Source organism: Chelonia mydas, chromosome 15, assembly GCF_015237465.2.
Source record: "Chelonia mydas isolate rCheMyd1 chromosome 15, rCheMyd1.pri.v2, whole genome shotgun sequence".
Classification (NCBI taxonomy): Eukaryota; Metazoa; Chordata; order Testudines; family Cheloniidae; genus Chelonia; species Chelonia mydas.
Window position 1 is genome coordinate 31,091,726 of NC_057856.1, and position 16,125 is coordinate 31,107,850.

Sequence of the window (16,125 nt, forward strand, 5' to 3'; positions counted from 1 at the left end):
CGTGCTCAGATTCAACCCCACTAGAAAGAGAGACCCCAGCTGCCAAATTCAGCTCTGGATCCAAATCCTCGTGCAGATGCTCCTGGAACACAGGGGCCTAGCCCCACAGTTCTGACCCAGCCTCTCTCTGCCTGGAATCCCGACCAGGGCGAGGTTTCTGGTGCATCAGGCTGAGTAGCTGAGCGTGGGACCCCCGGAAACCAGCATCTCCTCTGGACCAGTCTTATTCCTCAGCAGCTTCTCGACCAACTGCTCCTGTGACAATGCTAGGGTGACACCACGTGGCCACGAATGAAACTCATCCCGGCTGCAGCAGCACACCCGCACTCGCAGTGGGCTCTGCAGTACCAGCCAGCCCCGGGACACTCCGGCACGCTGTCCACGCGAGTCAGCAAAGCCTCACTGCGTCCATGGCCCGGGAAGAGTGAAGCCAAGGCAGGTGTGTTGCTAATGAACATGAGGGACTTGACCTGTGCTTTGCCCCACACTAACACTAATGTAATAACAAGCTACACTCCGAATCTCTAGCGTCTCTCAGCAGTGGGTCCCGGCACTGTGCATGCCGTGTGCGTAGTTTATCACCAAAGCCTCTCTGCACAGTACAGGCGGTCAGGGAGCTTCTAGATGGCTCCTTAAGGCACAAGGGAATCTCTGGCTGTCTCACAACTATGCAGAGCTAAAGGCCTGAGCGTGGCCAGTCGGCCTAGGAGGGGACGCGCTGAGAGCTGGTGGGAAGTTTTGGAAGAAGGGTTCGGCCAAACCGACGCTGTTTGTGGGAAAAGGCCTGGGTTCCACAAATTGCTTGTCACGAAACTAATTTGGGGGAAAAGTCTGGAGACTGTCAGAATGTCGCATTTGGAAACTGTCAGAATAACAGTCTCCGCATTTGCCTCAAAACGACTTTTCCTTTAGAAATGTAAATTAATTGTAGTACCAAGCATTAAAAATCAAAAAGGTCAATATTGAAATGAAACATTTCCATTGACCCCGAGTTCTTTGTTCCCAGAGAATCACTTCATACAACTTTCAAGATTTTGACTTTTCATCCCAATTCGGGAGGGGGACATTTTTCAAATTTTCAAAAGTTTTCCCAGGGTAGGAAAAGTGCTTCCTGGCCAGCCCTAGCTGCTGTTTGGGGTTGAGAATCAGCCCCCCTACCCCCAGCTCCGGCACTAACTCTCCGCATCCCCCTGTGCGCTGACAGTGGCATCTTCCCAGGGAGCTGTGGGTCGATGAATGCTTGCAGAGCCCCCTGCGCCCCACAGATGACAGCCTGTGCCATGTGCTGGGTGAGCCCTGTAGAGACCCCTCTCTAGCATGGGACCTGCTGGTAGATTAGGGAGAGGGGCCGCCCCTCCTTAGGACACGAAGGAGCATGGGTGGCCAGTGAACCAGCCATTGGGGGATGCTAGCCCCTGGCCCCTCCTCTTCTGCCTGAGGTCCCACCTCTCACCCTCCCCTTCTGCCCTCGTGGGGCCGGGGATAAACCCCTGGCTTGATGCTGATGAAGCTGGGCTCCTCGCTTTAGACTCTGAACAGCACAAAACCATGATGTGTCTCAGCTGGAGCCCAGTGACTGGGGCCATGGTGCTCCAAACAGGGCATCCTGCTCATTCTGCAGGGTCTCTGACAGGGGTGCCAGGCCCCTGAATGGACTGAGATGATACAACCGGGTAATCACTGCAAGCCCCTCCCAGGTGGCTCCTTCTCGGCTCTTCCCTGACCTTCCTCATGCTTTCCTGTCTTCCATCCAGTTCCCGCCCTGGCCACAGGATGGCGCTCTCTCCCACCAGCACCTACCCTGCACAGAATCACGCCTGCGGGCATGAGCCGCCACGGACAGCTCCACTAATTTCTATGGCACTTTTCATCCTGAAGTATTTTACCCCTCCGCTCTCCCATGTTCTGACCCACATGCATGCACACCCCCCCGCCCCCCGAGGTGCACTCCCTCTCCCACACACACATACAGGGTCTGTTTACACTGCAGTGTAAGCCCCAGGTCAGCAAAACTCGAGTCAGCAGATGCTGGGTCTGTTAACCTAGGCCTGGAGCATCTACGCTCATTTGTAACTCCAGGTTAGGAATCGTTGAACCCGGAGGCTTCAGCGACTATATTGCATTGCGTGAGCCCGAGTCCAACTACCCATGTCCCGGACTTCCTAGCACCCTCCCCAGATGTGACCCTTTGTTCATAGGGCACTGTGGGAAAACTTGACCATCCACCAAACTTGACTGTCCAGAGGACAAAGCAAGTCAGTCCATGGGATTGTGGGACACTTTCGGCCGACTCCCAGAGCACGAGTCCTGTGGGGCTGTGTCTACACTGCAAAGCAACCGGGCTTGAACCCTGGGTCCTGGCTTGACTCAGACACTTGATCCCTGTGGGGTCCTGGGACCCTGGAGTGAGCGATTAGTGTGTAGACAGAAGGGTGTTAGGTTTGAGCCTGAGTTCGAACCCTGGCCTTACCCTGCAGTGCAGACATAGCCACAGGGGAATCCGTGCTCGCCAGGGCCCATCTCGGGGAGGATGCAGTAGCTCCTGAGCAGGGCACAGCAACGCTCCACAGCCCTTAGGGGAACGGGTCTGACCGGAGCTGCCGGAGGATGTAGGGCAGCAGCCTGCCATTCCCAGGCGGGGTCAGGCCAGCTGTGCAGGGGCTGCTCTATACAGGGGTGGGGGGAGGAGAGGCGGCCGCTCTACACATGGTGGGGGGAAGCCTCGGGGAAGAGCCAGGCGGCCGTTCTGCACCGGGTGGGGGGAAGCCTCGGGAAGAGCCAGGCGGCCGTTCTGCACCGGGTGGGGGGGAAGCCTCGGGGAAGAGCTAGGCGGCCGCTCTACACATGGTGGGGGGAAACCGCGGGGAAGAGCCAGGCGGCCGTTCTGCACCGGGTGGGGGGGAAGCCTCGGGGAAGAGCTAGGCGGCCGTTCTGCACCGGGTGGGGGGAAGCCTCGGGGAAGAGCCAGGCGGCCGTTCTGCACCGGGTGGGGGGAAGCCTCGGGGAAGACCAGGCGGCCGTTCTGCACCGGGTAGGGGGGAAGCCTCGGGGAAGAGCCAGGCGGCCGTTCTGCACCGGGTGGGGGGAAGCCTCGGGGAAGAGCCAGGCGGCCGTTCTGCACCGGGTGGGGGGGAAGCCTCGGGGAAGAGCCAGGCGGCCGCTCTACACATGGTGGGGGGAAGCCTCGGGGAAGAGCCAGGCGGCCGTTCTGCACCGGGTGGGGGGAAGCCTCGGGAAGAGCCAGGCGGCCGTTCTGCACCGGGTGGGGGGAAGCCTCGGGGAAGAGCTAGGCGGCCGTTCTGCACCGGGTGGGGGGGGAAGCCTCGGGGAAGAGCCAGGCGGCCGCTCTACACATGGTGGGGGGAAGCCTCGGGGAAGAGCCAGGCGGCCGCTCTACACATGGTGGGGGGAAGCCTCGGGGAAGAGCCAGGCGGCCGTTCTGCACCGGGTGGGGGGGAAGCCTCGGGGAAGAGCCAGGCGGCCGTTCTGCACCGGGTGGGGGGAAGCCTCGGGGAAGAGCCAGGCGGCCGTTCTGCACCGGGTGGGGGGGAAGCCTCGGGGAAGAGCCAGGCGGCCGTTCTGCACCGGGTGGGGGGAAGCCTCGGGGAAGAGCCAGGCGGCCGTTCTGCACCGGGTGGGGGGAAGCCTCGGGGAAGACCAGGCGGCCGTTCTGCACCGGGTGGGGGGGAAGCCTCGGGGAAGAGCCAGGCGGCCGTTCTGCACCGGGTCGGGGGAAGCCTCGGGGAAGAGCCAGGCAGCCGTTCTGCACCGGGTGGGGGGAAGCCTCGGGGAAGAGCCAACTCCAGCTGGATTTCCCTGCAGGGATCCTGCTAGCTCCAATGCCCCTGGGGCTCTCTGGAGCAGAGGGGGGCAGAGGCGGATTAAGATTTATTGGGGCCCTGGGCAGTGCAGGAGTCGTTTGTAAATAATTCACTGGCAGAGGCAGGTGTGTTGCTGGTGGAAGGTGACAGGCTGGCAGCCGGGGGGAGAGGCAGCTGTCCCCAGCAGGGATCCCTGCAGGAGCCCCGCTTCTCTGCCAGCCGTTTGGAGGCATTCCCAGCCTGGGCCTCAGCATTCCTGAAGAAAGGCTCTTCCTCTGGGCTGAGGGCGGGTTTGGACTTCGAGAGGTGGGAGCTCGACTGAGACCCACCAAACTAATGTCATGGCTGCCGGGCATGGAGGGAGAGAACTGCCCGTCAGCGCTCCCCGGGGCGTGGCCGGTTAGCTGGGGCGCAGGGTCCTGTCAAGCCCGTGAACCCCCCTTCCCCGGTTCTGAGGCCAGCTCAGGTCAGCGACTCAGGCTCCACTTCCTAGAGCAGAGCAGGCTACGGCCTGGCGAGCTGCCTGCAGCAGGGAGAGAAAGCTCTGTCCTCTCTGCTGCAGAGTGGAGCTGATCCCAAGCCCGGGCCCTCCTCTCCCTCCTGCCTTTGGCTGCTTGCAGGCCCTACCGGGCCCTAGCGAGGCCGAGGCAACCTGCCGCAGGGAGCAGGGGCACCGTTTGCTCGTGCACACCGTTAGCGGGAGCAGCAGGGTCAGGAGGGTGGCCCGGAAGGCTCCCTGTGCTGGGCCGTCTTGCTGAGGCACTGGATCCAAGCTGACACTTAGATGCTACCCAATTCAGATCGAGTCCTGCCCCGCGATGATCTCTGCCTGGCTGGAGGGAGCGCGACTCCTGCGATCCCACCCTGCTCTGAGTCACACACCACTTGCCCGGCTCCCACGATGGGGTCTGTGTGTCTCTCCCCACAGCGCCGGTGCTCTCCGCAGGCATGCTGAATGCTGGGAAGGAGCAAACTGCAGGGTGGTGACATGCTGGGGGGCGGGTGATACCCCGAGGGGCCCTGCAGCCACGGCAGGCTGGCATTCAATTCACGCGCTGACAATTGCGTTGGCACTTGCCAGGAGACCAAGAGCTGCACCTAATTTGCACCGGAGGGAGATGTGGAGCCCTCAGCATGCAGTGCTCAATCTCAGATGCAGCTGGCCACTTGGCACTGGGTGCCACCGTTCTGCCAAGGGGCTCTCAGGGTGAGACAGCTCAGAGCATGAGCGCCAGGGTCCGGTCTGCACCCGCCCTCCCAGTGCCAGTGCTGGGAGCACGGCTCAAAGCTCAGGGGTGAGGCTGCTCCGGGGGGGCCAGCGTGCAGAGGGGCTGGAGTGACGGTGGGGAGGAAGCACAGAGCGTGGGGGAGGGACCAGGAGCATAGAGGACAGCAGGGTGACGGGCACAGAGAGCAGAGCCCAGCCAGGTTCACAGCATTAGCACCGCAGTGTAAGGGCTTGTGATGGAGCTGGCCAGGGCCTGGTCCCAGTTGCCCCCGTCCTAATGCCACATGGCCCTTGGTGTGGGCATCTGCGTCCCGCCAGGGCCCAGTGCTGGGTGAGCAGCACCCATGGGCAAATCCCGCTAGAGCAGCTGGGGCTCACGGAGCTGCCCGGGCAGGCTGGGGGGCGAGGGGTGGCCCTCCTGGCCCTGCACAGTGCCCGAGTCAGGCATCACCCACCTGCGTGCGGGTCTCCCTGCAGGCAGAGGGCAGGCTGGATGGAAAGCACAGCCCCCAACCCCCCCAGACACAAGGTCTAGGGAAGCACCAGGCCCCTCAAGTGTGGCCCCCCCCGCCCACTCCCAGGCTGGCCCAGCTCCGGCCAGCCACTCCCAGAAGAGGAAAGCGAAGGCAAGACGGCCTGCAGCCTGCGAGCAGGGGAGCAGTGACGCCATCGGGGAGGGCTGGGCGAGTGTATTATCCCAGGATGTTGGCACCCTCCAGGGACCCCTCTGTGGCTGCCCAGCCTGGCACAGCTGCTAGCCAGCGCAGCCGTCAGGCTACGGGCTACGAGAGCGGGGCTGGGCGTGGCAGCCTCCATCCAGCCCGGCCCTAACGAGCCATGGGGCTGGTGTCGGATCTTCCCCCCCTCCTGAGTGGGAGCTGACCCCAGGCCTGCTAGGCCTGCTGTTGCCATGGCAGCCCAGATGGCTCCAGCAGAAGGGGAATAAGTGCCCGCTTTGAATAAGCCAGCAGCTGGCTTCCGACACAGCCCATTCAGCAGCCTGCAGATGGGCTGATTATTCTGAGCTTTTCAGTGGTTTCCCTTTATTCACTTAGACGTTAATGGTTCAGGATTGTCAAGCCGCGGCCCAGCCCCCCTCACCCCAGAGCACCCAGCCTGTGAGCGCTCCGTGCAGGGCACCTCCCCGTGCTTGGCACACGCCTGCCCCGTGTCGGGGGGCTCAGCAAGAGGCGCGGGCACGGGGGGAGGGACATTGCACAAGGAGCAGGAGGAGTGAAGGTGACTTGGCTGCATTTTCAGCATTAAAATTTAATTGGAGCTGCAGCAGATTCCTGGGCCATATGCAGCACCAGCAGCGCTGCCTGGACGGCCGGGGGGGGGCTGCTGTCGAGAAGATGGGGTGGAGTTTGCATGGTAATATCTTACCCAGGGATTCTCTCTCTTTCTCTCGAAAGCTCCAGCACAAAGAGGCTTGTACACCAGCCAACATCTCGCCCAGCCCGGGGTCCCTGCGTCGCGGTTTCTCATGGAAATCAGGTGAGGATGCTCTTATCTTGGTTTTCTCTTTTGTCTGGGTGAAACGGTCCCCTTCCCCTTGGTCACAGCCTTCTGTCGGGGTGTTTCTCCCATGACTCAGCCTGTCCCCAGATGGCCAGCTTCTCGGCACCGCCAGCACTGGGGTGTGGTGTGCGCACAGAGACACTCCGATAACTAGGTGTTGATAAAACTCGGTGTGGAAACCAGTGGGGGATTTTCCTGCAGCTGTTCCCTAGCAAATGGGAACATACCTTGGAAAGGGGCCAGCGGGGACTGGCCTTCAGCTCGTTGGTTCATCACTAAAAATGTCCATTCGGTGCCCTGCTATTTCCCATCTATCTCTGAGTCATTCCTGGTGGGGAAACGGACACTAGCCTCACTGCAGTGAGAGGAGGCTAAGGGCACACTCTGCCGTCGCTGACTCCTTTGTTAAGTGGAATGATCAGTTGTTCGTTGTCATTGCCTTTTCCTAACCTCATTATCGGCCCTGTCTGCACGGAGTCCCTGCCGAACAATAGCACAGCTAGGCAGGCGCTGGGCGGATGCAGGGCTCCATTTTCAGCGCTGAGCAGCTGAGGGCTCAGATTAACTGATATGCCACTTGTTTGTATTTTCTTTCCAGAAGCATCTTTTTGATCCACATCAAGAATAGGGTTTAAGACAGGTAAATGGAACCTTGCATCATTTCCAATGCTCCCCGAAGGGAATGCAGTAAAAACGCTGGTTTAGTTCTCTGCCTTTAAACCACCATTTTCTCTAAAATATGGGAATTAGGAGCAATGCTGGGGGGAAAGGGACAGGGACGCGGAAGAGGGCAGAGAAAGTCCAGCCTATCAAGGGGACTTTAGTACATCCGTTCCTGTCTGCAAAGAGTTAATCTGACAGATGCTACCACCGAGCATTTTGGGGTGCCATTTTCACATCCATTATTGCTCTGCCACCTTTTGCTTTGGAAAATCTAACCCAACCCTGACAATCAAGGCAAGTCTAGAAATAATGGGATATTTAATTCCTAGCAGCTTCTCAAAACCCTAAGGAATGCCCTTATCTGCCTCTCTTAAAAAGACCATAATCAAACTAGTTACTGAATGCCCAGCTAGTGCCATAGGCAAAAGAAGGCTTGCTTCAGAGCCAGACTCAGCCACTCCTGGAGTGCAGTAACGTCCGACTGAATTCAGATTTCACACTCCGCCAGGAATCAAAATGAAGGAATACAAAGTCCTGCTGTGGCAGAGTGAGGGGCAATGCCCAGACAGGGGAAGCGTAGAACAGCACTGAATGCCCAGAATGTTGAATCTTAGCAATCATGGTGTGTAAGTGGCTGTAACTCCGCCCTGAAGAAAGCCATTCTCTCTCCCCACTCTGCTCTTCTGCTCACCTCCGCTCATCACACAGGCTGCTCGTGTGACTTGACTCTTGTAGGGTGGGCTCTTGTTCCTTCGTGCATTCTGCTCCTGCCGAGTGCAAAGCTGGGCTTCAGTCCTGGCTTCCTTTTTGTTTATCCCTTGCTTAACCTGAACAATACGGCTGCATATTCACATCTGCCGCATCCCCGCATGCTACGCTAGCTAAAGCTCCCTGCAACCAATGTATACACAAGCCAACAGGCAGCCCAAGACTGCAACCAGAAAGCACAGTTCAGTGGTGCCCAAAACGAGCATTTTGTTAACTGCCACCAGCATGCTGTCATTTATTCTCTCCACTCGATTCCCAGGAACACACTCCACTTATGGCCCAACAAAGGGAGTGTGCTAAAGCTCTCAGTTCACTGGCAACAGGGCAATTACCTACCTTTAGAGAACCCAACCTCCATCTTACGGCCCCATGCCGGGAAACCCTGTGCTACATTTCTTACTGGCTTCCACTGTGTCTATTCTAGCCGTGTGGGGCAACCTTCCTACGGACTCCCGAAGACGGCCCCAGGTCCTATGGATGATCCTCAGTGCATGGTGTTCAGCAAATGCATGCATGCCGGGGCTTCCTGAGGAGAGCCATTTTCATACAGACGGCTAATTGTTAGCTGGAATAATAATAACTAGCTGACAGCTGTATCCCATCAGAGACTGTGCTGCAGTCATCTCTGCCCATTTCCAGAGGGGTTTAGCCAGGGCTCTTGTTGTTATGTTCATATTGATTTTGAACATAAATCGTCAGCAAAGTCAGACTCTAATGGCTGCTGTCAGCTGACTGTATTTCAGCTAAATACAAAGGTGGGGCCAGACCCCAGTCACAGGTATCCTGGGGTGAATCCAGAGTAACTCTATTGAAGATGAAGCCTCTCGTGTAACTGAGATCAGAATCCGACCCAAACTCTCTGTAGCTTTACAGAAGATTTCAAGGAGTGCATGAGGCTGGGCGGGTTAGGATATTACGGTCTGAAATGGGTAATTGTTTGGTGTGGACTTTCTATGCCTCCTTCATACACACACCCGGGGATAGCTGTGCATGGGCTCCAGGAAACTCAGAGAGGCTCCTTTCTAGCACTGCTGTTGGGAAGAAGCTGCAGGGGGCTTAGGGGTAATTTTCTGGGAGCTAGATTCTGCCCCAAGTGACTAGCACGAGGTCCGTTGTCCTCTGCAAGTGAGCTCAGTGCTGGTGGTCAATGGAGGATGTCTATGGCTTTGTCTCCTAGTGACACAAAGAGGAAACGGGTCCTTTTTCAGCATCACTTCGGACACAGTGTAACAAAAGATGCTTCAATGGTTCTTGGCATTCTGCCCCACCTGTCCCCATGTTCACACCACACAGAGACACACACATTGTGCAAATGTGTATACAAGTTACAGGTGGTCAAAACACCTGATTGCATCAAAAACGTTTTTTTGTTTTATTTCCCCAAAAAATCAAATTTTGATCAAAAATGTAATTGAAAAATTGAAATTCAGAAAATTTGGACCAACTTTAACAATCTAGTCAGCCCTGAAAACAACACAGGTGCGCACACACACATCAGGTGGGGAAGCAGCTAGTTCAAGGGAAATCTAGGCAGTGGACAGCAGCAGCAAATGGAGATACACAACTATCTCGGAATGGTTTCAGACCCACCCTCCCCTTTTCCTGCAGAGAATCAGGTTTTGTACAGATTCCACACCCCAGACTAAGGGCTGGCTCCCTCTTCCAGGGCACGGGCATGGTTCCTTTTATTGCCGTCTGTGATAGTGTGAATCACCGCAGCACGTGCCGTGCAGGTGTTAGTAGGAGTAGCCCTGTAGGAAGGCAAGACCATGAGCACGGGTTCTGGATCATGGCACAAGTAGCCGGGGGATCCAGCCCAATGAGGGGCTGGCTTGTTGACTGAGGAGCTGCTGGTGTCTGGGAATCATCTCCTTTTGATTAAGCAGTGTCAGCAAAGTGACTCCGGCGGCACGCGGGGAGCCAGGCTTTTGCTCTTCCTGAACGGAAGACCCAATGCCCTGCCCCTCACCCCCATCAGGACTGTCCCCCGCCCCGGGGCGTGCTATGCAGCCGGACAGCAGGGAGCGCACAGCATTGCGGCACGCCCAGCACTCCAGGGCTCAGAGCTACGGCCCCAATTAGCTCGTGTTCCGCCTTCGTCTTCTCTCTCCTTCGGAATGTAAAGCTGGCTCCTTCCTAAGTCATGAATGGAAGCCAGTCCAGCCAGCGCCCGAGTGACCAGTGAGCCCCGCTCTGACACCGCACGCGCCGCTGGCTGACGCCATGTCTAATGAAGAGGATTTGATCAAATGAGAGCGAGCGACTCTGGAGAAAGCCGGGGGCTTGGCTTCTGCATGCCCTAGCCCTGGAGATGCCCAAGCCAAAGGGGCTCCTTTGGAGGGGACTTGCATGCAGACATGGACGGCGCCACTAGCCACCCCTTTCCTAGTCCAGTAGTGTCTTTGCTGTCACGTTTTCTCCTAGCTTAGGGTGGGGGTGGCCCCAGAGGACTGCAGTCCATCCATCTCTGTATCCCCAGGGACAGAGCCAGTGTGGGACCTTTCTGTAGCCAGGAGAGGCTCTGCAGCTTCCTCTGAAAGCACCTTGCCCAGAAGAGGGGCCTATAGCCCCTGCGCCAGCCCAGCCCAGGGACAGGGAGCCTCTGGCACAGTCTCCTCTGAGCCCCCGTTTCCCACAGGGCGGCAGAGCATCGCAGGCAAGACTCTCCTGCTGGGGTGCTTATTAGTGCGGGGCTTCCCTTCGGTGCCACCTGGACCCCAGGAACTGGGGAGCTGGGTGGCCGTGGAAGGTGCCGCATGCTGTTCTCTTTTGCTGTGTTGGTTGCTTTCTTTTGCAGCTGCTAACGACTGACCTGAGGTCTGTTCACACACAGTCCCCTGCACGGCCAGAGCAGCAAGACAAGATGGGGGGTTATTTTACAGTGTTCTCGTAGCCAGTGGCACCAGGTAGGACACGGGGCAAGCCACGCACAGTGGCACTAACGTGCAGCTGGCACGTGGGGTGGCCAGACTCCCAGAGGGCAGCATCAGGCCTAGGCACCGCGTGGGTCCCACTCCAGCCTGGCAAAGGCCTGAGTGGGGAAGAACATTCCCATGGCAGTGAGAAGTGGCCCCTGAGCGACCTGGGGTGCTGGGCAGCTCTTCCCAGGGAGACAGTGCCTGAGCCGAAGTGCCTCACAGCGCGAGGGGGTGGAGTTCGAATGATGCCTGCCAGCTTGCCGGCTCTGCTCAGGCGATTCGTCCAGAAGCCCAGGAGGAGAGCCTTCCCTGTCCTTACTTGTTGGATGGGGCTGCGCTTCCCAAACTCCCACTGGCCTGGCTGGAGTTTAACTTGCTCCGCGGCCGTCATGACAAGCAGCCACCTACGCCCTTGTCCAGCCCTTTTCCTAGGCCTTGCGACCTGCTCTGAGCAGGACTCAAACCCTGGACAGGTCTGAGCACAGGCCTGGGGCCCAGCAGCCTCTGAGCTCTAATCCTGCCTCTCAGGCTCACGCCCCTCTGCAGCCTTGGCTATCGTCTCTGAGATCTGATTCTGCAGCTCCCAGAGACTCCGCTTTGATTGGTGTGGAGACGAGGAGTCGTTAGTTAACCCTGGAAAGTTCTCTGAGAGTGGAAAGGGCCAGGTCTCCGCTGCAGAGAGTGCCCTAATGCTGCACTGACCGGGACGAAGGAGCAGGGCACCTGGTGGGATCTAACAGCTTCGTTTGCCTTCTTTGCAGAGACACCAGATGTCTGCCTGAGGGATGCGCCATCTCGCTCCCCAGTGGGATTCCTGAGCCCTGGCGACCCGATGGCAGCGCTGTGGCGGTGCCCTGGCAAGGAAGGGGCAGCAGTGAGTCACCGCACCTCAAACTGGCACCATGGGGAGCGGGTTTCTGTTCTTTGCCACAAATCCCCAGGAGCCAGTGTGGCTCCAGAGAGGATCACGCTGACTGGGCTGGCCTGTGAGTGTAGCCATGAGGCTGCCTGCTCGGAGCTGCGGGAGCAGCACGCACAGGACACTGCCAAAGGTATTGCTTAGTGACGACACCCGGAAGATTTGAGACTGTAGCAAACGCCACGTGGCAGCCTGTGCGTGTCGACTGCCCGACAGATTGCGGCCCAGCCCATGCCCCCCTTTCACAGGGGTAGACGGCTTGCAGTGGGAGAGGGCTGTGAGACGGAGCGTGGCTAAGGCTAGCTCTGGGTCAGCGGGGCTTTCTTGCCAGGGTCACTTCTCCGAGCCAGTGCAAATCCCGATGCCTCAGCCCTTTCACAGAGTTAGTTCCCTCGGGAGGAGAACAAGAGCTAAGGGCTGGGGAACGTTCTAGATGCTTACGAATGGGGGTGACGCCAAAGCAGTTCATGCTTGTCTGAAACCTCCCCCGGAAAGAGAACTGATTTCCTTAGGGCTCCCCCACCCCGCCCTTGGGGCAGTGGGCCAGGAGGGCGGGGCTGGGTTTGTAGTGTCCATCCGCAGATTATCCTCAGGGCTGAGAGGACAGACTGCCACTGGGCTCAGCGCTGGTGCAGGCTACTGCATTCGCCCGATCTGCATGAATGATGGTGCTTAGCCTTTCTGGCTCGCCGGGGTGCTCCCCTCCCCCTGAGTGATATACCGGGGTGCTAGGAGCCAAGGGATCACCTGGCCGTGGTGGTAGCTCTGGACATACTGAATGGGAAATGGTGGCGGTGGGGGGAGCTTAAGGAACAAGTTCGTCCCACTGGCCTTTCGTCACCGGCTCATGCCATGACTTCTCTGCTCCGGTGAATGTTCCTTTTGTGAATGGTGCCGAGCCCAGTAGCAGTGGAGCTGGGGTGGGGGCCAGCGAGCCTGCTCTGAGTCCCTTGAGCCCCCGGAGAGGCTTGTGTGGTGTGATCTCCTCGTGTCAGCGCGAGAGCTCGGGGCTCAGAGGGACCCAGGCTGTGCATTGTCTCTATCACCTGCAGGCGACGTTCTGGGGCTTTTCTCTGCCATGCCTGTCCTGCGCAGCGGGTGTCAGGCTGTAATAAGGGGAGCGTGCCTCAGGGAGATTGGCTTGCCCCGATGCCTGTGTGCCGGGCTGTGTGTTTAAAAACCTGTCAGCCTCCAAGAGCAACGTGGAGGGAATGCCACCTCTCAGAACTCCCCTGAGCCACAGTCCTCCACCACCATGCTAAGCAAGCGCCGCGTTCCCCTGGTAAACGTAACAACTCCAGCACTTTCCTGCTGCTGGGAGGTGGGTGGGAGCGCGCCCCAGGGAGGTCAGGGAGCAGCTTCTGCAGGCGGGGTGCTGTGGTGGGACTTGCAGGTCGGATTCTTTTAGCAAAATTAGCTGCAGGTGTGTTCCCGTTCAGTGAGGAGCTCTCCGAGAAGCCAGCTTGGAGGGCCTCGCGCCAGGAGCTGGCACCGGGCGAGTCCAGCTAGTTCCCATGTGTGCCAGCACAGTGCGTGAACGCTGCAGCGTCTGTAGAGCGGGGGGGAAGGAATCTCCTGGCTGTATCTACCTACTTCTGACGAGAGAGGAGCCGAGGGAGCCAGGTGGGGGCATAGAGTGCCCCGTTTGGTTCCAGGGGGTTATTTCCTGCTTTCCTTTCCCCCTCACTTCCCATCCCTGAGACATTCCCTAGTGCGTGTGACAGATGGAGCCTGCCTTAGCTAGGAACCTTCTGCGTCTCCCGCTTCACAGCCGCAGTTAGTTCCCTGTGGTTCTGTGCTGCTCCATGGGCATGCTGGGGAGAGCCCCCACGCCAAGCACCCTCAATACGCCCAGCCTGCCGGGTTCATGGTCAGGCCGTGGGGGAGAGCCAGAAGACGGATCTTCACTGTTCTTTGGAATTCCATTTGTTTCCCTACTGGGCCCCTGCTCGCAAGACACCAGCTACTCAGACCGGGACAGAAATAGCTTTGTCTCTCCAACAGCCCAGCGGCCGCCAGCTCATGGCCTTTGCCCCAGCCATCAGCTTAGAGCAATTTCACAGTGTTCTCCTAACCCTGTTACCCATTTCCTTCCTCTGCATCTTCTGGCACACTCCTGCCCAGTAGATCGGACGCATTCAGCTCTGATGGGCTGGCAGCTCCTTGGCTCGGTCACTACGGGCCCGTCTCCACCGCCTGTGGCCGCAATCAACAGGCTCAGGCTGGTGGAGCTGGGGCTGCCGTGTGGCTCGGCCTGGGGCTCGGGCTCTGAAGGCCAGGAAGCGGGGTGGGCTTTGGAACCCGAGCTCCAGCCTGGGACGCCACACCAAAGCCCTGGCTGGACAGCGAGTGCCAGTGTGAGCCCTGCAAACCCGGGCTGGAGGCTCGCTGCTGCGGGCAGCGCAGACAGACCCCAATAGCCTGACTCTCACCTGCCCTGGAGCTGTGGGCAGGATTCCCTCCTAGCTGGTGTGAGTGAGGGGAGCGCGCTGGCTTGGTAGCTGTGTAGATGCTTCTGCACAGGGGTGCATGGCAGCAGGAGGGGCCGAGCGCTCTCCTAGGCCAGGACGGTGCTAGGGGCTGCGTTTGCAAAGTGCTTTATTCTCCAGTTCGGTTATTTAGGGTCACACAGGCCAGTTCTAGCCTCAGAATAATGAGCCAACAACATTCCAAATCCCGGCCCGATCGCCCAAAGGCGTCTCCTCCCGACAGATACCAGGAGCTGCCCCTGGCCTATGACAGCAGCATGGGCTAAACTCCAAGGAGGTGCATCCCCCACCAGCAAGTGGGACTAACTGGTGCGTTGTGCATGTATATTACCGTGCTAAGTTCTTAACATACTAACCCAGGAAGATCTCCCTGCCCTCACAGACTCTGCCCCCCAGCCAGGCCTGCTAATGCCGCTGGAATATGGAGTAAGTTACTTGCGAACGAACTAACCCACTAACTGGCTGTAATGCATGCACTACTAACCCGTCTTGTTTCACCTCCTACTAACCGGGGACAGCAACATTGCCTTTAAAGGGGAACGGAAAAGCTTGCGTAAGTATGTCTGCAAAGAAGTCAGTCAAGTTGCCGCCCCAGGAACAGAATCTACGTGCAGTGTCAAACATTACAAACACAGCGAGGGAATCGGTGGGGAGCTGCTCCTCCATGTACCTGACAGGGCCTGAGTGCAGGATTCTGTCTTTCCCCAGCAACATGGGGTAGCGCTCCAGGAACACCAGAGAGCCTCACTCTCTGCTCTCCTGCTGGTGCTGGAACTCCCACAACACCCGCAGAGGAAAGACAGACACTGCTTCACCGGTCCTAGCAGGTCACTAGAGGAAGGACTGATTTTCCAGGGGTGTTTCTGTCTGTAATGCTGAAGTCTGCATGTGGATTCTGCTGCTGACTAGGGATCCTAGACTGGGTTTACTGACAAAAGCTTTTCAGTTCCTTTTTAAGTCACTAGATCTCTCTCTCCTGTGACTAACACATTTCCAAACTGAATTAAACAAACTAACCTTTGCTGCTTTTCTCTCCATTTCTCTTTCCTAGTTCTGTTCCTGAACTAAGGTGCCCTCTCTGGTTATGACATGTGGCTCTTTATTAACTGCTTGTACTAATCTCTTCTTAGTTGGTTCTAGATGCTACTAACACACACTCTTTGGCTCCTTAACTTTCTGCTGCTCTTCACCATGACAAATGAATGACGAGGTGTTCCCCCACCCCTCCGACAGACCCCTGTCCATGCACCCTGCTACGTTATGCGGCTGTCCTTCTTTTCAGAGCAGCTGAACACCTTGAACTCCCATTAAGTGCAATGAGAAAGGAAGTTGCTCAGGAGTTTTGAAAATTAGGCCACTGGTTTTCAATCAACTTTCTGAGGCCAAGAGAAAACAATGCTATTCACAGGCTCTATAAAACGGTTTGGAGTGGCATGTTTCACATACTGGCCAGTCACTTTGTAATTTGTATTTGCCAGAAGGTCCGGTGAAGCTAGTTTGCAGAGAGACCCTGTTAAAAAGCAATTAAGAAACTGCAGTCCCCACCCGTACCCCAAACTCTTGAATTGCTTGGAACGCTGCCTGGTTCATCTGTCATTGGGAATGGCCTCCACATCAGCCTTAGTGCCTCTCTTACTCCTGAGCTTTGGGGCGCTCTCAGCTTGTGCCGGGCCAGGACTCAGTTTCTTTGGATCTCCACCGGTTTCCTTTTGGCACTGATGCATGTGGAAAGCAGTTGCCAACCTCGAGTGCCTAACTGCCAGGAGCCGAGGGGCTGAACCTCTCTGGTCGATTGGCA

General features: G+C 57.8%; 1 long non-coding RNA gene across 1 annotated transcript; it reads left to right on the forward strand.

Moving 5' to 3' along the window:
- The first annotated feature begins 6,099 nt into the window (after positions 1 to 6,099).
- On the forward strand, positions 6,100 to 14,617 carry LOC119563800. Its single transcript, XR_005222405.2, has 4 exons — positions 6,100 to 6,288; positions 6,465 to 6,546; positions 7,169 to 10,907; positions 11,681 to 14,617. It is a non-coding gene; the product is annotated as an uncharacterized LOC119563800 (long non-coding RNA).
- The last annotated feature ends 1,508 nt before the right edge of the window (positions 14,618 to 16,125 follow it).